General features: G+C 37.8%; 1 protein-coding gene across 1 annotated transcript in view; it reads left to right on the top strand.

Moving 5' to 3' along the window:
- Positions 1-1,995: 1,995 nt before the first annotated feature.
- Positions 1,996-26,160, top strand: part of SORBS2 (sorbin and SH3 domain containing 2) — a 164,298-nt gene continuing 140,133 nt past the window's right edge. Inside the window, exon 1 of the mRNA XM_071743324.1 lies at positions 1,996-8,916. The gene's annotated coding sequence lies outside the window, so the exon portion shown is untranslated. The remainder of the gene's footprint in view (positions 8,917-26,160) is intronic.

Genomic DNA, 26,160 nt, shown 5'->3' with positions numbered 1-26,160 from the left:
GCCCTGAGTCTGATCCTGTTTGGAGAAATCAAAGATCTAAATTTTTGAGCCAGAGAGAAATAAATACCTACATTAATTTAAAAGCAAAAACTTGGGCAGTTGGTTTTTTGTTGTAGCTCAGGATGGTTGAGGTCAGAATCTCTCTGGGACCTTCTGGGACCAGGGCTGCCTGGTCCAACCCCTCTGCTCACACTGGGTCATGTAGAGACATTTCCAGGATGATGTCCAGAAGACTTTTGAATATCATCCATAACAGAGACTCCACAACTTGTCTGGGCAACCTGTGGCAGTGCTCAGTCTCACATTAAAAAAGTGTTTTCTGATATTCAGATTCTCCCATGTTTCAGTTTGTGCTCAGTGTCTCCAGAAGTAACCTAGCTCAGTCTTCTTTATGCCCTCCCTTCAGATATGAGTACACATTGATGGGATTTCCCACACTTGCCTTTGGACTTTCTCCGGGCTAAACAGTCCCAGATCTCTCAGCTGTTCCTCCCAGGAGAGGTGCTCCAGTTCCTTAATCTTCTTTGTGCCCCCTTGCTGGACTCTCTAATATGTCAATTCCTCTCTTGTACAGGGAAGCCCAGAACTGGATGCAGGTGTGGCCTCACCAGCATTACAGAGAGGGGAAGGACCATATTCCCATTTGAATGCTTCTGTTTTCTCTTCTTTAGTGCCAGCCTAGTTTAAATTTCTATTATAAATAAGCTCCTTTAATGTAAGTCAGGTACTTGACAGAAAACTGACAGCAGACTTTTAGAAATGAAGGTGTTTTACTACTGCTTTAACACTGCTCAAAACCAAAAATTAAGCCAGAGATGAAAATAATTTCAGGAGAAATGGAAGTGAATACTAAGTCCTAGAAATGCAATCATGGCTCAAGCTAGAAGTCTAGAATCTAGAAGTCACCACAAAAAGTTGATTCGCTTCCTCAGATAAAGGATGTATTTGGCAGTTGACCTGCTAAAGTTCCTAATGTGTTATACTACACTCTAAAGAAAATAAACTACCAAAAAAGTACAAAATGTTGACCTCTAACTGAAGGTAGGTGCTACTGTTATTTGTTTAAGCAGTTCTGGAATTCTTTGGCATTGTTTTGCTTCCTTGCACAAAAGAAGAAATGACCTCTTCATGAAAAGAATGCTGTGGATAAACTGGTTGGTACCTTATCAACTTAGCTATTGTAGTTATGCCAACCAGACATGTTAGTGTGACTAAGACATACTCTGCTATGGTATTTAAACATTGTCAGAGGTGTTCTGAGATTGATTTGTGACCTCATTTGGCATAGAGAGGTGCTGCCAAGGTCTCAGAATTGATAAAATGTAAGACCACTTTACGAGGAGTTTATTTAAAACTCCCTGGCTTCAAAGAACTTTGGAAAATATGATGGTTTACTAGCTTTATCTTACTGATTTTTCCCTGATGCTCTTCCTCATCTGCTCTTCCCAAATCTTGCTGCTTTTAACAAAGTATGGTGTAAGCATCATAGCTGATGACATTTCTTTCAGATGCTTTTGAACTTAGATTTGGAGTCATTATTTGTTCCAGGAGGAATGTACAGGAGAGCAAAATCCTGAATGCAAGGTGTGTGAATTCTAATCTATAAGAAAGGACAAACTTTTAAACATCCTCTGGTTAGCTCTGAGGAGTGTCAGATGCAGATAGGACCAGCCCAACAAGCTTTCCATCACTTAATAAACCAATCTAATCAGGAAAGAACAACTTTTTTTGAGTGGAGAGCCACAAGTATGGTAGTGTGTCTGGGGAAGTGTTCTCTATTTTTAGTCATCTGGTTATCATCTGGCTCTCAGCATCATGCAATGTTGAAAGTATGGGGTGGAGGAGCTGGAAAGAGATTAGTTGGGGCTGATTTTGTTACTTATTTTCTTTGGTTGTCCTATGTGAGACTGAACAAATGACGTCAGTCAAGGAGACATATTAAGAAACACCTCTAGTTTGTTGGGTGGTAGTGCATGGGGTAGAAAATGCAAAAAAAAAAAAATGCAGATGGCTGAAAGAGATTTTGAGGCTACAGGGAAAAGGGAATATAAATACAGAGAATCAGATTTCTAAAAACAACAACAAAACTGACCCTAATTATTAGCAATGATTCAGCTACACTATATATTTCAAATTACAGGGGAATAGAATTATTTGAATTGATGGTTGTTGATCTCAGCCTTTGCTCTAAGCAGGCCTGAAGTAGGAGGTATGAAGCACTACAGGTGTGCAATAAAAAACATTTTGTGAAGCATTTGTGCCAAGAATTGTGGGCAACACTTGAAAAATCCATGCCCCTGCTCCTTTTTCCCCACCAGCAAATTCTTCTTTCTACCAGTTTTTTTTTCCATTCTTCAGAAGTGTAATTCTACAAATGTAGTGATTAAAAATTAAGATTTGTTTCTCTAACAGGAGAAAAGGAATGCTTCTCCCAGCTACAGGAGTATGGAATAGTAATCTATAAATGTAGTGGTAATAAGGTGCAGAGAAATTACATCAAGCAGGCTATGAAATGAAGGGACAGCAGTAGATTGCCAAGTGGGGATATGTGGGGCTGAGCCTTTCTGGCAGCTGCTTTCAAGGAGTTGCAAATCTGAAGCATTGGCTTAAGGAAGAGGAAGCGGTGCCAGTGAGAAGCTGCAGTTTGGCAGAACACTGGCAAATAGCTCAGGGTGGATGGCTTTATGTTATAGATTACAAGAAGGTGATAAAGGATAAAAATAGAGGAGGTGAAACTCTGGAATCTACATATTATAAATGGGTGAAAGAAGAGGCTTGATGATTTAGGAATGTGAGCTATCACTCAGTATCTAACACTGATGTTTGAGAAACCCATACTGTCTGCCTAGAGAAGTTGACTGTTGCTGTCTATGCAGAGGGAAGAACTTTTTATCCTTGGTATCTGTCTATTTGTTTCCTCTATAAATTGCAGCATGTGAGTAACCGGTCACTAAGAAGTAAATAAAATTTTCAGTTTTCAATTCTAATTCCCCTGCTCTTGTAGAAAAGATATGAAAACATGTCCTTTTCATTATGTAGCTATCAGTTTTGTATTTGTACTTTTATACACAAGTGTAGAATATACAATAAGAACTCTTAATGTAAACTGCCAAATTTGTTTTTCCAATAGCTTGGGAAGCAGAAGACTGCTTGCAAAATTCCAAATTCCTTGATGTATGTTCTGTCACTCCTAGGGTGAGGTCAGACCTCTGTGCATTTTGACAGAGCATTACTGCTCAGACTGACATTTGATGTTCATGGGAACTCGGGCTTCTAGAGATCTCCAATTCAGAATGGAGAAAAAACTAATTTTTGGGAGGGTGCTTCAAACTTAGGTGGCCTGGAGTGTTGTTTCAAACCTAAACTTAAGTTTAATTCTCACTTAGGTCTTTGAATTAATGTAGCTATTTGATGGAATTTTCCGTACATGACACAATCAGGCCTGGAAAGCTTTCAGATGCAAATCAACCAGATAAACTGTTCATTGTCTTAGCGCAATATTCATGGCATACTCTGAAAGCATAGTGATTTTCATTTTTTCATAGCATAGCAATTTCTCATTTTTTGTTTCAGTTTGAGTTGTACGCTAAAGTGAATGATGTCTTGATGGTATTTCAAAATTGGGAGGATAAGCTTTAGGATACTTGCTCATCTGTGTGTTAGTTTTGCTTTTAAGGTTTGCTACTTTCTTTTAAAACTGGACATTTAAGCACTCATTTTGGGGAGAACCTCATATATTTTGTTTTCATGAACCCAAGTTCACCTTTTTCTCTTAAATACTGTCATAAAGATCTGAAAACAACTCTCATCCACACTCTAGTTTACATGATTTAGAGTCTGCTTAATATAATATAAAATCTGAGATATGTTCTTGGTTAAGTAACAACAAAGTATAATATATATTTTAATTAATCCAATTGCTAACCAAGCCAGTAGAAACGGAAAATAATGAGTCTGTCCCTGTTCCAGGCTCCTTTTCACCTTAAATTAAAATGAAGCTGTATGTACAATCTAAACCTGTATGTACAAACAGAAAAAAGCAGCTTAATATAATTTTAGTAATACCTCATATTTGAGATTAAGCAGCGATATCTCCACTATTGCTTTTTTACTTTATTGTATCAAAGTAAAATACTAAATATGAGGTGGGAAATAGTGTGGAAATTGCTCCAGGAATTCAGTAGCATGTTTAACACTGCTGTAAAACATGAGGGATCTGCTCTTATTAGGATAAGACACTTTCATCTCTAATTAAAAAGGAGCTTGAGGGTTTCCTTTTAAAATTTTTAAATATTTGCTTTGAAGAAAATCAGAGTTACTTTTCTCATCTTTTCTATCACATTTTATGCCTTTACGACTTGCGATGCTTAACACACCTCAAAGGGCAACTGTGAATAAAGGATTTACTTCCTGTGATAAAACTTTCCCAAAGACACCTTACAAAATTTGTCTAAAATGGTTTGTGATTGTTTTATTTAGATACATAGTATACCTTAAATACTTAAACTCATTGCTTCATGCAGTTGATGGAATTCTCTGTCAGCACATTTGTGAAGCATCTGATTGAATCCACAGTACTGATCACAGTTGTTGCAGGTGAGAACCTGAAAATACAAAGCCAATAGCTTGAGTTGTACTCAGTATTCAGTAGCTGGAAGAGCTACAGACAAGTTTGACTTTGACATTAGCTTTTTGTTTGAATTCCAGTTCACTCTTCTGCAGGTTATGTCTCAGGCAGTCAGTGATGCTGGTGTCTTGGGAATCAGGCATCAGGGTTTTTTTCCTAGGGTTGTGATTACCTGGAACCTCAGAGGAATGATGATAACTAGTCTATAGTTCTGCATACATACCTACAAATACTCTTTTTGCTTACTTTCTGCCCTGCATTTAAGCAGGTTGACTAACCAATATGAAGATAACCCAAAACATTGCAGTCTGTTTAAATTGGAGACCTTTTGGTGATTTTTATTGATAGATGATGCTTTATTTACGATTAGAACAGTCCAAATGCCTTGATAAAAAGAGCTTTGCTCATTTAAATATACCATCAAGTGATTACAGAAATTGAACAAGGACCAGAAAGATCTGTAATTGTAAATTATATTCAGAATGGCTGAACAGTAGGGACTTATTTGAAGACCCAAATGTATTTAGGAACAACTAAAATGCAATGCAGGAAATAAAATGTTTATTTTAATATAGTAATTTCTTCTTCACCAGTATCTGATCTTTTGACATTTCCTGTCCATGGATGCCAATATCTTCTAACATTTGCTACAGTTCATGCTTTTAAAAAAGTTTCATAATGCAAATTTATTTTTCATAATACAATTGATATTACTGAAATGCATGCAAATAAAGGTCCTGGGGTTGATTGAAGAATACATAGGAATGAAATGTTTCTTTAATGGAGGTATATGTTTTATATTGTGGGAAGCTGGTTTGAGAGAGCTGGAAAGTAGTTTGTAAAGGAAAATAGCAAGAAGGGCTAAACCACAATGGTGAATGATGTGTTGATACAGTATCTATATATAGATAAGGCTAAGAATAATGCTTGCTATTTCTGTCTCTAAACTGAAGATGGTGAGCAATCTGCAGGTGAAGGATTGGGAACTACCAATTATCATTCAGGTCTGACGTTTTTTTATGTGAGCAGCTGTCCTCCAGATATGACAGTGAGATCAGGAAACTCATCTGAATTAATGTGGGAGTAGAATTGGAGCAAACATACCGAATGATGTGCTCTATTTTCAGATCTATTCTAACACAGCAGGCAAGTGGTTATCTTTAAACTCATTGTAGAGTTGGTATGACTCTATGCCTTGCACTTAATTTTTTATATAAGGGGCGGAGGCTAGCAGCCACCATTTCAGCTGCCTGATTCTGGACTTTTTCTAGACACACAGACATACCAGTGTAACTGAGCCCTGGGGGCCTATCAGGTGTTATTTAGTCTCTAGCAGCTGTACTGTGAGTCCAGTTCTCATCCTTAAAGTTATGATTTCAGTGGATTTTGCCAGGAGAAGTGTTATGGCTCTGCAGACCATGCAGCAGAAACAGTTTCTAGGATTTCAGTGGAGTTTTCAGGTAATCTCAGACAGGTTAGGTTCTTTGTGCTTTAATTGTCTGCTGAATTGGAACCGTAATCTGCACTTGGATTAAGTCTCTTCTAACTTCTACCTAATCACTTATGTCACTGCGAAGAAGGAAAGGTTGCATGTGCATGTATGTCACTAAATGCTATGTGCATACCTCAGGCAAAAGCTCCATCACTCCTGACTAAATATCATTCTAGATCCCTAAGGACTGAATACTGAAGTTATACTCTTCAAACAGGCTTTTCATTTAAATTAAAAAAAAAATATTCAGGAATATTTTTATTAAAATACTGGTATTTTGTCCACAGATATGGACAAACATCTGGAAACTTTTCTAAGCTCTAACCTATTGTTTAAAAACTCATGGCCTCTACTTTTTCAAGAGCTAAGGTTTTAGCCTGCCTGGAGAGAGTATCATGACATTAACCATGGTAGGTTAGTGGCATAAAGTGATAGCAAACCTCCTTGTGTCTTCACTTACTGAAGATTTTGGGGATTTTTTTTGTAGAGCCGGTGACCATATCAGTGCATTAAGAAAGGACTGGATGTGCAGTCTGTTTCCTGTTGCTTATTAACTAATAAGTTAGTGAACTAATCATGTTGAAATGGTATTCTTGTAATGCAGACTGGTTTTGTTTTAATATTTACTTTGTGTGTAAATAATTACTTCTGTAGTTTAATGTTTTCCTGTGAAAACCTTCACAGTCAGATTGCCAAATCAGCAGACATCCTTTTTTCATCAAAAAATAGTGTCGGGAAGTAATCATGGCCAACATACAGAAACTATGTGTTTGAGTCATGGGAGCTGGGGGTACTTTTGCCTGATGCTAGCACAGACTCTTAGCCCCAGCTGCAGTCTGAGAGATGTGAACATCCCTCAGACATCCAAGAAGCTGAGAGAGGAAGAGGCAAGACTCAATTAGTGTTACTGTTGAAGTACCTCTTTAAATGTACCAAAATACTTTGGGTCTGATGGGTCAGAAATCTAAACATAATTTACTTATTTGTTTCCTGGTGAGCTCCCCAACTTTCCTCTTGTAATACTTTCGAGAAACTAGCACTACTTCTGAAAGTATTCAGATAATACGCTCAGAAATGGAAGCAGGGTAAAGATTCTGATGTGTAAAATCCACTGCAATGGACCTTAGTCTGCTGTCTGGGACTTTTCTGAGACACCCCTGGCCTGGAACCCTGAGAGAAAAAAATTCCACTTGGAATAGTGCAACAGCAGAGTTTTGTCTGCAAGTGGTACTCAAGTACTCAAGAGGTGAAAAACCTGCTGTAGCCCTGGAAAAGTATGACACTGAACAAGGAAATGCCATGACTTGTTATACACACTAAGCCAATCCCTGTTAATGACAAGTAAGGGATGTAAAATTTTTCCTGAAACCAATACTCAGAATTTTGTGTATGCTATGCAGCATCCTTGGTTAGATTTAATGTTTCCAAATGATTTCCATAGAACTCTAGGTTGAAATGTGCTGCCTGTGCTTTCTAGCTTTTATTCCTGAGTCCTTTGTCAGTTGAGACATGAGATAATGACATATCTTGAAGAGTGGGAATTTTTATAAACAGTTTTAAATTGTTCACAAAGGTCTCCTTTTTCTTCCTACTCCTAATTGAAATGAAAAATTGTGTTATTCTAAGCCTGATAAAATTGGTTTATATGGAGATTGCAATGCAGTCTTTGAAACTTACCTGATAAGCAGCAACCTTTAGCTCATTAGACCGAGAAATGTGTTTATAAACACTGGGAATAACTGCAATAATGTCAGGGGTTGGTAAACAAGTGGGGCTTTGGGCTTTATTGTTGGAAGGCCAGCAGACTATTGTATATCGGCTACCTCTGTTCTGTTAAATAAGGAAGATTGTTCATCCTGAGTGCCTATGCTGTGCCCTGTCGCGTAATTTTTGCGCTTAAATTCAGCGCATCCGAACAGTGTTCTACCGAAGCTGTTCACAGGGCCATTCGCAACCTCCTGGCCCGGGTGGCTTGCTGCGGGTACCCTCTGCCTGTGCTCAGAAAACCCAGTTTGCCAACAGAAACCGGGCCCAGCGTCCCTCTCCGCGGCTGCGGACGGTGCCGGCCCGCGGCTCGGAGCTCGGGGCGGGTCGGGGCGGCCCCTCCGCGGGCGCGGTGTGGTGCGGCGGGGCCGGGCGGGCTGTGGGTCCGGCTGTCTGTTGGCTGTTGCCATGGCTCCGGAAAGCCGGGGGAGCCCAATGAGCTGCCTGCGGCAGTGCTGAGGGCACCAGCCATCTTGCTTATGGGAAACAATGTGACATATTATGCTGGGCTTTACCGGGGAATAACCAAAAAGAAAAAAAAAAAAAGAAAAGAAAAAAAAAAATCTCGTCGGAGGAAGCCGAAGAAAAGGGCACATTAGTGAGTAATTACAGGGGCTTAGCGTGCTTACAAGCTGCCATTTTGACAAGCTGGTGGCTGCCGTGCCTGCGAGCTGCTCGGCGGAGGTGGAATGCGGGGTGATAATGCTGCATATCTGCTGTCAGGCAGCGGAGCGGGGTTTTGTCTTGTAAAGGCAAGGTTTCTCTGCAATGTTATCTCGGAGGCTCGCTAGCTGCTCCGAGTGAAAGCCGGTGATCCAGGAGAAGGGTGTTGCCCTTCCTGGTGCTGCTCCTGTCCGCTGCCGGCTCCGGGCGGGGAAAGCAGGTGTGCGGTTCGGCTGGGCTCTGCTGCGGGCTGGGCAGCGGCCCCTTCCCAGCCTGACGTGCTGCTGCTCAGCAGATTGGCTTAGGAACTATTGCCCCTGGACCCTGGCACAAAAGGAAGCTGCTGTGCATCTCGGCTGGTGCGAGAGAGGTACGCCTTTGCATAGGCTATTTCCATTTAGTAAAATAAAACTAAGCAGCCTTGCATGCAAGAAATAAGCGTTTTTTGCATTTAGAGAATGACTTTGGTCAGTGGCTTGTTTTTAGAGAGGTTGCCGAGTTAATTGGTCGGGTTGCGTTTTCATGAGGTATTTCAATGTGATGTTCCATATGGCTGCTGATTCAGAAGGGTTTTTCCAATAGGTGATAATATTGTATAATTGCATTTTCTACTAAACAGAAAGGATTTTTTTGTTTTGTGTTTTCATTTTGCTTTTTACCATCAGGCTAGCATGGGATGTAAAACGTTATAGAAGTTATGAGCATGTTTGAAAAGCCTTAAATCACCGAGTTCATCATTAGTGGAATTCGTGCATTGTGTTCAGCCTCCAGTGTAACTAGATTTAAATTGTACAACTGCTGCTGTGCAGTATGTAGGTCATAATAAAGAGCAGCTTTTTCATCGGTTTTCAATAGACTGCATGCCCCAGTGCTGTGTTTGATTAGTTTGTGGTACTTGTGCTGTTAAGAGTAGTGGTATTTCAGCCAGCTCACACCTCCTTTTTAAAGATATCGCACATACTGTGCTAGACAGAGCACAACACACCCATTGTGTCCCTCCGGTTGGCGTTCAGTACAAGGAAGGAAACCAGCACTCCACATGGAGCACGAGCACATTAATAGCACAAGACGGTTAAACTTTTATTGAACAATCTCAGTGATTCTGAGGTACGCTGGAGAGGATAAAATAACAACATGAAGACAAATGTCAGGGGGTAATTGAAATGGGAGAGGTCTTCTGATCGGGACTCGATGTTAATGCTGTAGATTTTCAGTGCAAAGTTAAGTGTTCTGAATAGTTATTTTATCACAACATATCTGCTTTAAAGATGAAAACTGTAGTTAGTCCTAGGTCAATAAGAGCACAGTCCCTCAGGGCAGAGAATGTTTGTAAGAAAAGTAGCCTTTTATGAACTATCTGTTTTATTCTCACTGAGTGATACAATTTCCAAGTCAGCTAATACTGAAATGCATTATGTTATTCTGGCAACAGAATATGTTTCTGAAAGAAACATTTTGATTCACCTTATATCTATAGAAAATGAAATTATACTCTGATCCTAACTTTTATCCAATAATTATGTGTATTTAAATCACACCAAGATCGCATCTGTTTAGACAGTTGAGTGGGAATGAAATCAAGAATTTGAGGTCTGGTATCTATATAGTTAAATTAGTAACCAGTGCCCTCTAATTGAGAGCCAAATTCCAATGTGTTATTTCTGTAAATATGTCATGCAAAGGTACTTGAACAAGCATGTTCAGCAAGTATCCCCCAAATGAGACATTACATTTGGAAACAGAAATGTAAAAATGGATTGTTACTCTTCATTTTCTCCATTCAAAAAGCTTCATCTTATTTGAATCATTTCAAGATTTTACTGCCCAGTGAATGCACACCCCAACTTCTTTTTCTATGCCTCTGTATAGGGATTACAAAGTTAAATTGTTTAGAGTACTGCTTTCGTCTGTTTTCTAGAAAGTGGAATGTACACTCAGAGCATTGTACTACATGAATATTTACAACTGAGTCTGTAATTATTATGAAAATTATGAACAAGCAGAGGTGGCATTTCCTTTAAGGTGTTTGTATGCCTCTAACAAAGAGATGGAGAGCTTTTGTTATAACAATAAGAAATAGGGATATAGTAGTATGCAAAAAGTAGAGGATTTTGCAATTCAAGATGGACATAACCTCACTACAAAGAGTTTACGGTGCAAGAAAACAAGTGAAGACTAGCTATGACTAATCACTAAACAGTCTGCACCCACTAAGTGCTGATAGATGCATCTTCCTAGTTTCTATTATTTAAAGTAATATTGTGCACTCTTTTCATATTGTTTTTCTTCCTTTTTTCTCATATCAATTCCCAGCTTCCCTCTGTTTCCTTACTGTCTCTTTGGCAACATCTGATCCCCTCTGAGTTATTTGTAAAACAAATCGGTGACTGTCCATAATGACCACAGAGGTGCTGCAATAGAATCTGGTGTGGAGGAAGAATTTAAATGAGTTAGAGGTAAGAAAGAGCAGCTAAGTAAAGAGTGTATCCAGTATGAACTAATTCTGCATGATTAAAAGGTATAAAGGTGTAGATTTGGGTCTCTGATGTAGAAATCAAATGGGCATAGAGGGCGAGGAGCATTTTTCAGCTGAGGATGAACTGAAGTGTACTTGCAAAGAGAAGGTTCACAAGAAGACCTTGAAAATAATATGATGGGACAAACTGGGTATTTCTGCATTGGAAAGGATGACATCAAGTTTCAGTTGAACTCTAGAAGTTTTTCAAGATTCAGTGGACCCACAGTTTCTATCTGAGATGATTACACACGATTTCGAAGTGTGTAGGTTATGAAGAGTCAGACTCTCACTTGGTCAGCGTTGATGTAAATAACATCAGCTGTCATGCTTTAACATTACAGTCACTTCAAGCATTTTTTTAGATAGATGACCTTCAGAGGTGACTCTGGGCCCATGTGGTGTGCTCATAAACAGGATACTAACAAAGCAAATCCAGGCAGTTGAATCACAAAATGTGGTATCATAGTAGCAGGTGCAAACAGTAAAAGAGAGAACAAGATGACCAAAGGAGGTAGAATCAAGTGGTGTAACAGTTTTTGTGTATGTTATTAGTTTAAAATAATCAGCTTTGAGAAAACAGTGATAAGCATCAAACAGCCATGCAGTCTGTGGAGCACAATAACCTTAGGAGAAAGCTGATGTCTTGTGTTATTAAGGATAATGTATTACCTACTCTCAGCCTATGGACTATTCTCTGTGTATTTACGCATATGACCAACCTCTGAGCCACAATATAGACGACGTGTGCCCTGGGAACAGACTCATACCAAATTAGGCTACATGGTATAATGTTATGCTGTGGAATGGGTCAGTATCACTTCTGTATAGCAAGAATCAGGTATTGAGTATAATACACCAGTGCTGAGGTGGCATCTGGAGTGGGAAAATTGCATCAGATGTGACCTTGGAAAAATGTTTTTGCTCCAGTGATGCTGTCTCCTCAAACGTGGAAATAAAAGTTGATAATTTCTGTTCAGTTTTATGTACACTGCTTGAATCTATACTTTAGTATTGTGTCCTAAGATATTGATCATTTACCATGTTTCAGTATTGCATTAAGCATGGTATTCATTGACAATTTGTATTTTCTTCCTTTATTGTTGGGTGTAGTCTATAGCTTCATATTTGAGAGATGACTCTACCATAGACACTGTGTTCATGTTTTCTTCAAACAGTGTGATATCTTTTCATGAATGTGTTCTAACAATTGTTGACCTTTCTGTAATTATGAAGCATCTTAACATTCCAGGGCTAAAACAAAAGCTGAAAGGACTTTCAAAGGCACTGATGTAATGGAAAACCTGATGTCTGGGAGAGAGAATGGAGAGAAGTAAATACTTAAAAGGGCGGCATGTATCTTTGAGTAAAGGCATGCTGGGTGACCACATTCTAGATCTACCCCTGCTTTCAATTTTTTTGAAGCATGAAATGTATTTTTCTTTTCAGATGTACTGTTCCATAACACTGATACATCATAGCTAATGCTGCTGTGAAGCAGGAGATTCCAAAGATGGAGCCTTTTCTTCTGTTATTTCTAACCCCTTTCGTTAAATAGATTGTTTTTTATTTTTTTTTTTTCGTCTTTCTGTACTGAATAAAGATAGTGTTCTGATTCATCCACCCTTAAAAACCTCACCAACCACCATTAGGGGCTTGAATAGCACAGATGTGGTTCTGCGTTTTTAAGTAACCTAACATAGTATTCTTCTTTAAGACTTGATTCTGAAGACCTCAAGCCTCAAGGGATGGAGTAAAAAATTATAGCAGGAAAAGCAGCCCTTCTTCATCTCAATCTTTACAGTGGTCAAGCTATACAGAAGAGTTTTTCTTTACTGTTTTCAGAAAATAGCTGTCAAATAATGCTGAGGCATAGAATAATGTTTACTTATTTTTAGGACACTTGCCTTGCATTTTATGTGCAAGTATTAAAGCAACATATAACTGAACTGTTTGATGGGTAACTAAAGCTATCCCTAGTTTAGCAGCAGTTGCTGATTAGATAAATTTGTCCACAAGCACAGTGATATTACTCAGAAGAAAAGGCAGGCATGCTTGAGGAAACCCAGGGGAAACTGAATCAGTAACTGCAGTTCTCATAGCTGAAAATCAAATTTATCAAGACATAAAACCAGTAAAATGCATTGATTTCTAAAGCTTGCCATTTGTTTGTAAAATAAGCAGTTAAATTAACAGGAGATCAGTTGTGACTGAAGGTCATCAGAGTAGGTGGTGAAAGGGTCTTAGTCATTTTTTCAAACTGTTTAAAACCAACTGGTCTGGTTCCTTACTGATTTATTTTTTTTTTAATAGTTTTTTGAGCAGCATTAATAGCTGAAGTCCCAGTTCAACTGCAGCAACCCTGAAAGGTAGTTGTAATGCTTCCCAAGAGGCTTAGAGTTGGGTGGTGTAGCTCATGATGAGAAGGGGTAGGGAGTGTGTTAAGAGCAAGACAGTGTGTTTTTTTTCTGCACCTTGCTGTGCTGCCTGGAACTCATTAATTTGAGCCTCAATGTAAAGTTTCATCACCACAGTGTACCTTAAGTGTTGTGTTTAATAAAGCCAGATATTTCTCAGAGGGGCACGTACAAGTGTGCAAAGCCACAGACAGAACAGACAAGCACAGCACTGCCTCCCCTTTGCAACAAGGCATAGATGGCATTTGAACATCATGTTAGGGGTAAGGGATGAAGGCACAGACGAAGCCACAAGTTTTTCTGTGTCAACAGGTTATAAGTATTAGTACCCAAGGTAACACAAGGACAATTTAGTTAATTACAGAGATCTGACAGGTGTTCTTGATGAAATATAGCAACCTGTTTCTACATTTAGTATTAAAGAATAACAGTAAAATAATAAAAACAGGGATTTCTGAAATCTAAATTGCAGAAGATATATTGGTTTTGGATTTTATCATATCTGGAAAAGGCAGAATGAGTTATGAAAACAGAGCAGGGAGATTTGCATTTTTACTATGATTAATGAATTTAAGTGCTAAGCCTGTAAGAGTACAAATTCTACTTCATAATATTTATGATTAAGACTGCTTTTGCTTGAAATAAAATGTAAATATAAACAAAACCTCTCATGGCTGTTTACAGCTAATCACACAAATTGTTTTGAAACTGACTGGAAGAAGGATATCCAGTAGCACTGACTCCCTAAAAGCTTTTTGCCAAAGTTTAATGTAAGGCAATGAGAGGGGGGAGGCTGTCCGTGATTCAGTTATTGGGATCACTTTTGATTTCTGAAAAATGGATGAACTAGAAGTTACACACATTACTACGCAGGTTTCTATGAATATGAACAGTATTTTCACAATTTAAGTGACCACAAAGGAAAAGTAGTGATTGCGGGCAATGGAACAAAGTGTGGGGTAGACAGCTAAATTGGATGCTTTAATGTTGTCTGTCTTTGAGTGCTCATTTTATCTTAATACTAAAAAATTAGGCATAATAAACCTAAAAATATTTCCTGGTTTTGTAAGCATAAAAGTAATATGAAATGAGGATATTGTGGACACCAAATTTTCAAGCAGGAGAAAACTTACTTTTGTAAGGTACTAAAAAGCTGTTTCTCACTAAATTTCATGTTCATTTGAGAACCCCAAATTCCCTATTCTGTTTCACCGGTAATTAGAGCTTTTGCAGTTCCTTGAACCATGATAAGTAGAATTGAATAAATAATTGGTATGAGTTGATTATTAATTGGTGAGAAGTACAAAGATTTGTATTTTGGGAAGGCTGTTGAATAGATCTCAGAATACTTTGCTCTGTCTGAAGAAGCAGCCGGTATGAGCTGTCATAAGGGTGGGTTAATGGATTAGATGTCCCCAGTTTTAGCTTGATATTTCAGCTGCTGTTTTTAAATATTGTGAGACATCTGTGGAAGACTGGAATTTCAAGAAGACTGCAGGTTTTTAGGCAATCCTAAAGTGTAATGATTAGACTAGATGAAGTATATAATAAATTGCATATGAAAAGAGATGTCACACTACTGACTTGTGTATTATGTACTTAACACATCAGATCTTACGCAGCTACTTTCTGCTTTAGCTCTGTAATTTTTTCCTACTAAGAGTAAGGATTTTAAACACAAGCAAGCAGTAGCAATCCGAAGGGATGCCAGTGGAAAGCACTCAGTATGTATCATTTAAGTCATATATTGATCATGGACATCCCACTGCTCCTTCTTGCCAGTTATGCATTTTGTAAAATTTAAGCAACAGAAGTCTGCAGTTGCCACTACAATTTTTATTTAATTTCTAATGAATTTTTAGTGAACAAGGAACTCCAAACAGTGACACTCTCCCAGATGATCATGGTCATGGTAATTGCTCTGTTTTTCTAAATCTGTATTTGTTAGAAATCTCAAGGAAACAATAATTTCAGTGTGACTGATGCAATCAAATGGCTTACTTTGAATAAGTAACATATAAAGAGGCTAATCAAGTGAAGTGCTACTGTATGAGAGCTAAGTGAGACGCTGACAGGTTTGACAGTAGAATAAAGACCAAACCAGAGACTTTGTTTTGACATACATGCAGATAATCAGGCAAATTCAAGTCTTTTAGCAGGCCTCTTCTATAAGGGTCGCTTTACTGATACGGATCATGTAATCGGAGCCTTGCAGATCATCATTCTACTTTTAGACAAGTACAAGAGAGAGGTTTTTAATTCCTTATTTGCATAGCTGTAGATTTACACGTTCACATGCTTTTGACAGTGGCATTTGATTCACAGATGACTGATTTATGGTCTGGAGCAAAGGCCAGGTTCAGGACAGGATTTAAGGTCCGGACTGCAGACTTGATAAAAATTGTTTGTAAGTCTGTACCTATTCCAGTCAATACATACTGTAACAAACCAGCAGGAGGATGCCTTCAGGTTGGAGACAGTAGTTTTCTTATGAGCAAGAAAAAAATAATTGCAGTTATGTTATGCTAAATTAATTGAGGTGTGGATTTGTTTACTTTTTGTAGTATTTGCTGGTGTAATTATCTTCATTTTCTAAAGCATAAGTAACTACTAGTTAAAAACTACAAATGAAAATAAACATGTCAATATGTCTAATAAAGAGCTACAAAAAGTACAACAGCAAAGAGGTGTTACACTATTTCTATAGAGATGCATTCCACTTTTACTTCTGGCATTCGCTCTCTGTGGCATTAGCCGTCAGAACAGAAAAGATTAATTGTATCCTAATAAATGGTTAAAAACACTGTCATCTAGGTTACTATCTGAAAGGAGACTCTTGTGTTTAAGTAATTGTTTCTACCACTGTTAGATCATCACCATAAAAAGAGAGGACTGGTCTGAGTTATCCTTGCAATAAGTGCTGAACACTAAAGATGAAACACGAGCACAAACGTAAACTGAAAAGCGGGTTTGTTAAGATGTGGCTTTGACCACTACTTGACCATGGCACCACTGGTTTCCAGATTTCCTATAGCACAGGAAAAAAGGGGGTTGAGGGACAAGTAAATAGTAACTTTGTAGATAAACTTGGTAAATGTTCCTGTGATAAAAGGCTGCTCCTTCTTATGAATGGATGAAACCTATGTGGGAAAACTTGAGCAGATACTGTCCAAAGTTGTGATGAGAGTTGGGGGAGTTGCAAGAGGAGATGGGAAGAGAATTATGAAAGTGCTTGAAAGGGAAGAGAAGAAAGATATAATTGCTGCAGTGAGAAGAAAAGGAGCCAGCTGTATGTGCCCACTGTTCTGGGGCAGGGACAGTTACAATGGCTTCAAAGCAAAATACTAGACTGGTGTAATGGGATGCATTTTGCATAGATCAGAAAGCATTACCTAAAACTGCGTGCCCAGATACTGCAGTTAAATCATGTGATGACAGAGGCCTAAACAATAGCATTCCTGTTGGGGGAAAAAAAACAAACCAAAAAACGAAGCCAAACTTCAAAAGTACGGTAAAGAAATCAGTCATCTTAGGAAAAACTACAACAAACTGCTTGGGAGAGTGAAGGGGGAAGCAAGTGGGAGGAAAAAAGAGCCAGGCCCCTGAGGAATTCACATGCTTGAATATCCAAGGTCGTTTGTGTTGGGGGGAAAAAAAAAAAAAAAGCATTATAGCATTATATTTGCATTCTTGTCAAATTTCTAACCTATGCACAGTGTGCCAGGGCACCTCACAGATGCTATTACATTTAATTGGGTTATTTTTAGTCTTCATATGTACACTTAAAAATTCCATTCCTAATATGCAGATCTGAAAATAAATTGTTCCCCTTCTGTTGTTTTATTCTTTATGTTGCACTTTATTCTTGGGAGACCAAAGTGGTCAAGTTTTGGCAGTTCATAAACACTTCAGATGAATCATGAGAAGTTTGGCCCATGTTTTCGAATAAATGGTGTTATGGTTATGTGAATACCCAGTATGAAAAGGGAATTCTCTTTAGCTATCCTCCACCAGCAATGAAATTTGGTCGTCAGAACAGGGGTCAGGCAGTGGGTAGTTTGGAGGTAAGTGTAATACTTCATAAAAGAAGTGGGTGTGGTGGTCGGTTTTGCTGACCATTGTACAAGAGGGAACTTGATTCTCAGATTCTTAAGTCAGTACCCCAAACCAGCTATGAAATAGCTATTTCCACTCTGAGCTTTCTGCTGCTTCTGCTATGGCTCTGTATGCTGACAAACCTCCATTCGGATTCCTGAGAATTGGTTTTGTACTGAATTATTTTAACTGGGGAAATTTGTGTTAGGATGGTAGTGGGGAAACTTCTGTGGTTTGCTTTGTGGATCTGTGTATAATGAATGCAGATTCTCTATGGAAGGTGTCCAGTTTTCTCTGACATACTTGGTTTTCAAATTATCAGCTGAGATTGAAGTTTGAAGACTTTAAACATGGCTTAGAAGAATAATTGTGTTGGAAGCTTTCTTGCGTGTGGTCCTCTCAGAAATGTAGGTAACTCCACTGTCATCTACACTATTGTATAAACTTTATTCAGACTTCTGTGGACTTTATCATCCAGTATGTTTAGGAACAGTTTCTCTTTATGTTCATTAAAAGTTTTTTTTTTCTGAACTAATGGCAGATAATGCTTTGAAAACTTCACATTCAGCATCTAAAACTGTATGTAAAATATAAAAGCATTCCAATAATTTATGTAAATTAGTTTATCTTAAACAAAGTCATTCCTTTTGTTATCAGGATTATTTTCCCTGGGGTTGGTATATGGGTAGCTTTTAATGAGGACCTATTTTTTAGGTTGCTAAAAAGATTTTTAGCTCTTCAGTTCGCAAAAGCAATAGTTCTGTTGATGGGTATTTTAACTTTTTTAGGGATAAGTTTGGAATTATACCTTGAGGCCCTACTGTGGGCACAGTGTATGACTGTGAAACTTGTACCTTTAGGTTTGCAAAACTATGAAATTTAATTTCCTGTTTCTCATAATCCTAAATTATTATCAACTACTGTGGCAGGTGCTGAAATTAATATTCAAATTTAGGTTTATAAAAATCTAGTCTGAATCAGACTTTTAAAAGCAAGGTCATGATTTAAAGGTTGCTATTCTTCTTTGATTTACCTCAGACCTGGGATATATAGTATTCCTTCCAAAGACATTCTAACAGGAAACTTAGTATTTATTCAAATATTTGTTTGTTTGAAGAAAGCAGAGAAAAGTTTAGCAAAATGAAGCTTACAAATGAAATTAGTGGTCACTGTGGTACTTTCAGAAGCTTGTGTTGATCTATATTGTCCCTTTGAAGGCAATGAAAGAAGTCCTCCCTGAATTCATTAAAAATAGTTAGAGGAAATTTTGTATACTTTTAAAATCCCACTGAAAAGGCCTTACCATCCAGCTTTTTACTAGTCGAGTTTTAGATTCGAGTTTTGGATTTGAGTCCAAAACACTTAATAAATGCCTTTTGGAGAATATTGGAAAGTTTTAAATATTTAAAAAAAAAAAAAAAAAAAAAAAAGAGTGCTGCACTTGTGTCTACTTCTGTGAAATTTATGTTATGGTTTGTTTTTTTTTTTTTAAATTCACCTAAACATTAAATAAATCTCAACTTTTTTACAGTACATTTATTAGTAGAAATATCTTTACAGGTGTGTATATATGCATATTTTATATATTTTTTATGTCCTGGTAGATAAATAATTTCCTATTCTTTCTAATACTTGAAAAGCATCAAAAGTTACTTGTTTATACTGTGCATTTCAAGTGGGAACCCTACAAAATGCTAACCAGGCTTGAAAACTGCAAGCTGTGTAGTTTTGGTGTTTTATTGGGTGCAATTTTCTGTGTTTTCTGCATCAGAAACACCTGAAAGTTTGAAATGTCACCATCTAAATCAAGGCCTTAGTTTCATGAAGAGGATAAGTCAGGAAATGGAGATATTGTGTTGTCTTTACAAAGGCAGAGGTGTTTCAATATTGTATCATAATATTTCATATATTGACTTCTTTAGGTGTGGATCATGTAGCAGTTTTTAACACAGAGTTTTGTCTAAGAATATAGATGATGTTTCCATTTGTAAAACTATGATAAAAATGGCCTGACGTACTCAGCTTAGGGACAGTTTATATTTTATCTTGACCCATGTTTCTAGCTCGTGCCATCAGGATATTGTAAGCTGATTGTGTTATAAATAACCAAAAGCTGTACAGATAATGTGTAAAACTATTAGTGATTTCCCCCACTCTTTTGTTCTCCAATTTCAAACTATAGTCTTCAGATAGCTGTCAGTCATATGTAATTTTTTTCCACCCTGCTGGTGAGAATGCAAAGGCTAAAAAAATAATATTAAATGCTTTTCTTATGTTTTCTTTATGGGCAAATTGTTTAATGGCTGTAGGAATCAAATGTATGCGAGCTTAAATTGCAAGTCAAGGGGTTTGTAGCAGAAGGCAAGGAACTGCAAGTAGCTTAATGTGTTTTGGACACTAATTTTATAATAAGTAAACTTCTAAGATATGTCTATTATGTCTGTTTTTAATGCTTTTATGCACAACATTGTAATTTGGCAAGTTTTTTATCCTTGTGTCTTCTTTCAGGAGATCATATAGAAAACTGGGATGATTAACTATACTGTATAAATGAAGTAGAGAACATTTACCTTTCAACTTTTCAATTTTGTTTTTTCATATGTGTAAAACTTCTTAACTCATTCTAAAAGTGGAGGATAGCAGAGGTCATAGACTTCATCCTTTATTCTTAAGTGCAAATGTTCATTAGTCCATTGTCATTTGTAGTCATCTTTGTCTAGGGATTAGAGTTGAGAATTTCTGTTTTGAACAGGACCAAGCTGATGAAAAATGCAAAAACCTTGAGGCAAAAAAATGTCTTTTGAGCTTTTATTATTAATAGGTGGATGACTTTGAAAAACTGAGAATGTTAAAGTTCTGAAGAAGTAAACAATTTCTAGGAAGGGAAATCTGATTTTCCATATGTTGTTTTATTTCAAAGACAGGAAATTACATAATAAATGTAAACCTTCAGGGATACAAAATAGAATAACTACTCCAAATTTTATTACCTTTGATTTTCAGTTCTCATCTAGCTTAAGATCTGCCTGAATGTCATTGTGAAGTTTAATTTCTGCTCTTCAAGCCTTTTTCCCAATAACTTCAGTTGCCATGGATTTAGCTTTGTGCTATAGGCACAGGTGTTATTTCCTTTACCCAGTGTACAAAATAGATACTGTCCTATTGTTCCAGCTGTCAGTTTGTTGCTGTTAATATAATTTTCACAGACTTCTCTCTCTACATTGGCAGTTGGTACTGGCCTTTGTTATATGAATTGTGATCTCTTAAAAGGCCTGAATTTCATAGGAAGTATATGCTGCATCTCTTTCAAAGTGTGTGTAGCCCCTCACATGTGTCATCCTGGCTACCGAAACCGGAGATAGCAAGGCAGTGTTATTTTAAAATGGTGCCCACAGACTGCCTCACATGTGAAAGAATTTTTCTATGCAGAGAGAAAACCTTTGGTGGAAAACATGGCTGCATTTTTGGGTTCTTAATTAATGATGCTCACTGATCTGTAATGAAGTTGTACTGAGGGAGCAGAATTAGGAGATTGCCAAAAATCCTTTAACCAAAGTCACCCACAAAAAATTCAGTCTTGTCATCACTGTTCTTGCCACTGTAGGGAGTGTCCAGTTCTGCTCATTGAAAAATTAGTTCTGGTCTGCAAATAAGTCTACATAGAGCAATTAACAGGCAGTACAGCTGTAACATCCTGTGGTGCCTTAAACATAGGAAACATCAGCCTGTCTTTCTCTGGCTACAGAAAGCACGAACATAGCTCAAACAAGTCTTTTAAACTAATAGCCTATTCAGAAATTAATGGTACTACAGAGAACACAAACAGCAAACAAAAACATTAAAAGAGCTCTCATTTTTGCTTTGCTGAAGCAATACATGATAAATGACTACATGCTAATGTGGTTCTGTTAACAAGAAGGCAAAACAGATGCTCAGAACTGATTTCCTGAGCCTTTCTCCTAGTGGCCTATGGCTAATTTGAGTATAAAGTATCCTTTGGGGATGTTAGCATTTTGCTAATAAAACTTCACCTTTGGAAGCTGAAGCTGAAGAACTTTCTAGAAGCTAAGTCCTTCTTTCCCTCCAAGCTACTAGTGTGAGGAACTGTCAAATCTCTGGGGAAATTGTGATCTCTGGGAAGAGAGATTTGAACATGAAGGGATCAGTTTTCTGCTTTAGGAACTTCCTTTTCCACCTAATACACTGCAGAAAAGCAGATTGCATATGTGATTTGCCATCACCAAAAAAGAGAAACACTATTTTCCTGCTGCTATATCATTCCCCTTCTCAAGCGTACTTAAGTAACTTGTCTGTCCTCAAAGTTACAACAGATTCTATTTGAATTGTCTGGAAAACATCAATTTCAGTAATACCATAATTGAGATGTCAGGATTTTCAAATCTGAAAAATTAGTTCCAAGTCCTCCAGGACGTGAAAAATTCCTTTACATTTCCGAGCCCACTGTAGACACTGAACGAGATACTGTAGCTTTGGCATTTCAAGACAGTATGAGCATGCTGCTGTGTAATAGCTGTATACATCCAGTGATGACATTGCTCTGACCAGTTGCAGATCAATTTGCAGGTTGTATCCTCACACTGATCTTCTGATGTGTGAGTGGAAAACATGAGGTGGTTACTGTCTGTGTCTCTCTGGGAGTCATCAAAAATTTGGTACATATTAAAACCTGTTTTGGGAATCATGCTCAATTTCATAAAGCCTTGAGAGCCCTGATGTTTCTAGCCAAGATGTACATTGATACTGATTATAATCTGTTGCCCTGGATTATACATTCTGACTCTTGCAGCTATAGAGCTTCAAGAACCATAGGTATCAATTTATCAATTTTCTTTATTGTGTGGGAATAACTTCATAAATTTAATAAATTTAATCTGTGCCTGTTGAGAGCATGAAGCCACAATCTTGATAGGCCATTTCTAACTTATTAAAAGTGGAAGGGCAAGAAACAGCTTTACTGTGCCCACTGAGCTGATTACAGAGGTGGGATCCATCCTGCCTTTAAAGAAAGCAGTGATTCAGCTCTACTCTTGAATAACATGATTTCTAAATCAATTTTCTAATTTTGAGCTGAGTCCCACCCTGAAATAGTATTTTCTTTAAGTCATATTACTTCATTTAGTGTTATCTATTGGCTAAGCCTCACTGGTATCTGTGGTACCCTGCAGACTCTTGAGCTTGCTTGTGCTGTCTGTGTGCAATGTAATATAAAGGAGGTGAAGGCTGGCAACTTGGCAGCTGTAGTCCTGCTTTGACTTGTGTGTGCTTGGAACTGGAGCTTCATTCTGTGTATTTCAATTGCTTGAACTGCTACATTTCAGGCTTTAATTGCAAGGAAAGGACACTTTGCTTAGAGCTAGGAAAAAATAATGCTAGGTACTGCAGTGTCTAAAGAAGTGGAGCTATCTTTTTTGCTGGATGATGCCCTCTGAAAGAGGCTGACCAAATATCTGTCAGGAATGATACACTTACTGTTGATTTTGATGTTGTGCAGCAGATGGACAAGACGACCTGAAGATCCCTTCAGGGAATGTGAGGGATCGCAGGAGAAATTACTAAAAATTCAGTCTGCTGCTTCTGATATTGCCCTTAGTTAGGGTGGTTTGTGGCTTCCAACAAGCTGACATGGCTTGGTTTGTAGTCAGATCTGTTTTCATATCCTTCCTTAAAAACCAAATTGCCACTGCAATCCCATCAAAAATCCTTTCAGAATAAGTCTATAGAAAAGAACTCATGTAAAGGTAAAAGAATGTGTAGTTTGGTGTAAAAGCATGTGGTCATAGGTGCATGGCAGACACCACCTCTGAGGAGGTGATGGTCAAACATTCCTTGTGAGGTGCCAGATGAGGTGCTTTACATGGTATAGTCAGTAACAAAGGAGTTCATGAAGCTCATGATCTTGGTTAGAATACTGGTATTGAGATGGATCTGCTTCAGCACCTTGTACTGATGGATGGAGTAACACTCCTGTTCTTATGCTGTTTATAGCCCTTCTTTCAGGTTTTGGTGACAACATTCTTGGAGTTCTTGTTGGAAGCAGGAGCTGGCTTGGTAGGCTCAGGCATTTTGGCAGCACCTTTTCTCACCAATAAGCAACATGAAGGTGAAGAAAGGTGGTGGCAGTGTAGCTGCAAATGACTTGAGGTAGCATGTATCTGAGCTCTTGAAGTAACTGCCTTTGCAGCCTGAGGGACTGATAACTTATGGCTGCGTGAAACTGTGAGCAGAAAACTGAGAGTTTGCTGAGGCAGTTGTATCTCGGTGAGCTTTAGCTGACTTAAGCATGTTTTATAATGTTAATATCCTATGTTGCAATAAGAGGTAGAAATCCCAAATGCAAATGATGGTTCTTACTAGAAACCAGATATTGCTTTTGAATTCAGTCTCTTGGAAAAAAATTAAATAAGATTATTTTAATTTAAAAATTAAAATAAGACCAGCCTCTGCCAGTGTTAGCTTGTATTCTAAAATGCTGAAGGGCTATCTATCCATAGCTAGGAGCCTTCAAATCTTTGAACAATTGCTTATGTCTTTAGGCTGTGGTTTCATTTAAGTGGATTTGATATCCACAAAAAATATAAACTGGTTAAAGGAAAATCTAAGGAAAGATGGTTCTCTACACTGCTTTCACCTGTTGTTTGACTGCTAGTGAGAGATTTTGTACTCAGTTGAGGAGACAATTATGTTCAGTGCCTGAAAGCCTCAGTTGTGAGGTTGGCTGTCTCCTACCCTCTATGCTATCAGTAGCAGAAAATACTAAAGTTACTTGATTAAGGACTGTTTTTCATATAAGTCCCTTATTTTTCCTGTACTAAACTGGCAGCTTAGCAAACTGGCTGAAAACCACTGAGTTAATAATTGTGAAGCTTAAATTCTTTTGTGGATTTAGTCATGGTAATTGGAATAGAAACTAAATACAGAGTGCAGAGGTGTAAAACTTGTCTGGCCATAATCTGGTGGTTTAATGAAGAACAGAATGGTATTACTTGTGTGCTCAGTAATGTAAATCTCTGAAATGAAAGGAATGAACTGGGACTGGTGTTTCTTCCATGAATTTCTTTCATTTTGCATGGGCCAGCTAGCTTCAGAGTAAGGACAGCTGTGTATGGGAAGACTCATGGCCTCAGAGCCTGGAGATGGTAATTCTGCCTTCAGAAGGATCAACAGTCTAATCCATGTCCAACTTGCCTGAAGGTGTTAGTGTTTCAGAGTATATTGTTTGGATGGTAATGTTTCAGCGTAACTGCAGGACTAACAGGAATTTTCCTTTCTTCTAGGTAAATTCTCTTTATTAAGCTAAAGAGAGGGAAGTCAGACTCTTGCTCTGTGAGCCACAGAAAGTCTGTAATTACTCTATGAAATATGGGCCAGTGTCCTCAAAAGACCAGACAGCAGCTTGATGCTTAGTATTCTGTGTCAGCAGAGTGGGAGGTGTGACTGTAAATCCTTCTGGAAATTTCATTCAGCTTTTCAGTATCTGTTGCAGATACTGAAAATGACCATAAGTAGAGCGCTTTTTTAAAAAATAAAATGCGGTGGGGTAGCACCATCTTCCATGGGTTTTATGAAGAGTGAAAATCACCTGAGAACATCTTATGGGATGTTTGTACGTCAGACAGAAGTTTAATAAAATACAAGATTGTACATCATGGCTGTCACCAGTATGGTTTCATCAAGATGAGACACTGCTTGCTTGATCGAGCAAGAGAATTTTAGTTAATCAGAAACTTTGCTGTTAAAAGATATATAGATGTTTAGGAAATTGTGTGTATATTATATGGGTATTTTAAAGGTTGTCACTTCGTATTTCGGCTCAAAAATAATTTTCAGGAGATGATTCAACAAACTCAGTCACTTGAGTTGGTTAAATCACAATGAGCATTGCAGGAGTGGAGTCCTTGCTTGTTTACATGTCTGAGGTTTAGCCCTTTAGGGGAACCCTGCTCCCTAATACCCCCAGCATCCTTTTAAAAAAACCAGCCCCACAATCTTACATAGTAGTAGAAGACATTCTAGCTGCAAATTAGTCTGAGAGACAAATAACTTTGTACAAAGTTTTTGAAACAATGGACTAGTTGTGTGTAACAAGAACAAGGTAAAGAATAAGCGTCTGTTCTCCATTTCCTGAAAAGGCCTTTTCAGATTTGCTTCCCCATATGTTTTTAACTGTTTACTCTTGGAACAGAGGAAGCTAGTTTTAATAGCAAAATAGTTCTCTCAACAGGCATATCATTCTTTTGATCCAGTTTTATAGTGATAGCTGCAGTGACTGTAGTAACTTTTCACATCATTAGGAGAGCAATTACATCATTTGCTGCCAGTTGTATGAAACTGGTGTAAGCATTGGAAATGGTTACTGTAGACAGCCAAGAGGCTCTAAATCTTTAGATAATATGATTTTAATAGTTGTTTTTTTAATACATATGATTTCAGCTCAGGCTTGAGACTCTCCTTGTGTTTTCATGTATTCATTTGGTGTTCTATTTAAGGTGGTGTAATTTTTAAAGACTTCCATATTATATAATGCTGTTATTAAACATATTAAAAATAATAATTTCAATGACAGAAA

Source organism: Heliangelus exortis, chromosome 4 (genome assembly GCF_036169615.1).
Source record: "Heliangelus exortis chromosome 4, bHelExo1.hap1, whole genome shotgun sequence".
In the NCBI taxonomy this organism is placed as follows: Eukaryota; Metazoa; Chordata; class Aves; order Apodiformes; family Trochilidae; genus Heliangelus; species Heliangelus exortis.
The sequence above is the reverse complement of the archived record's forward strand: the minus strand, read 5'-3'. Positions and strand labels throughout refer to the sequence as shown.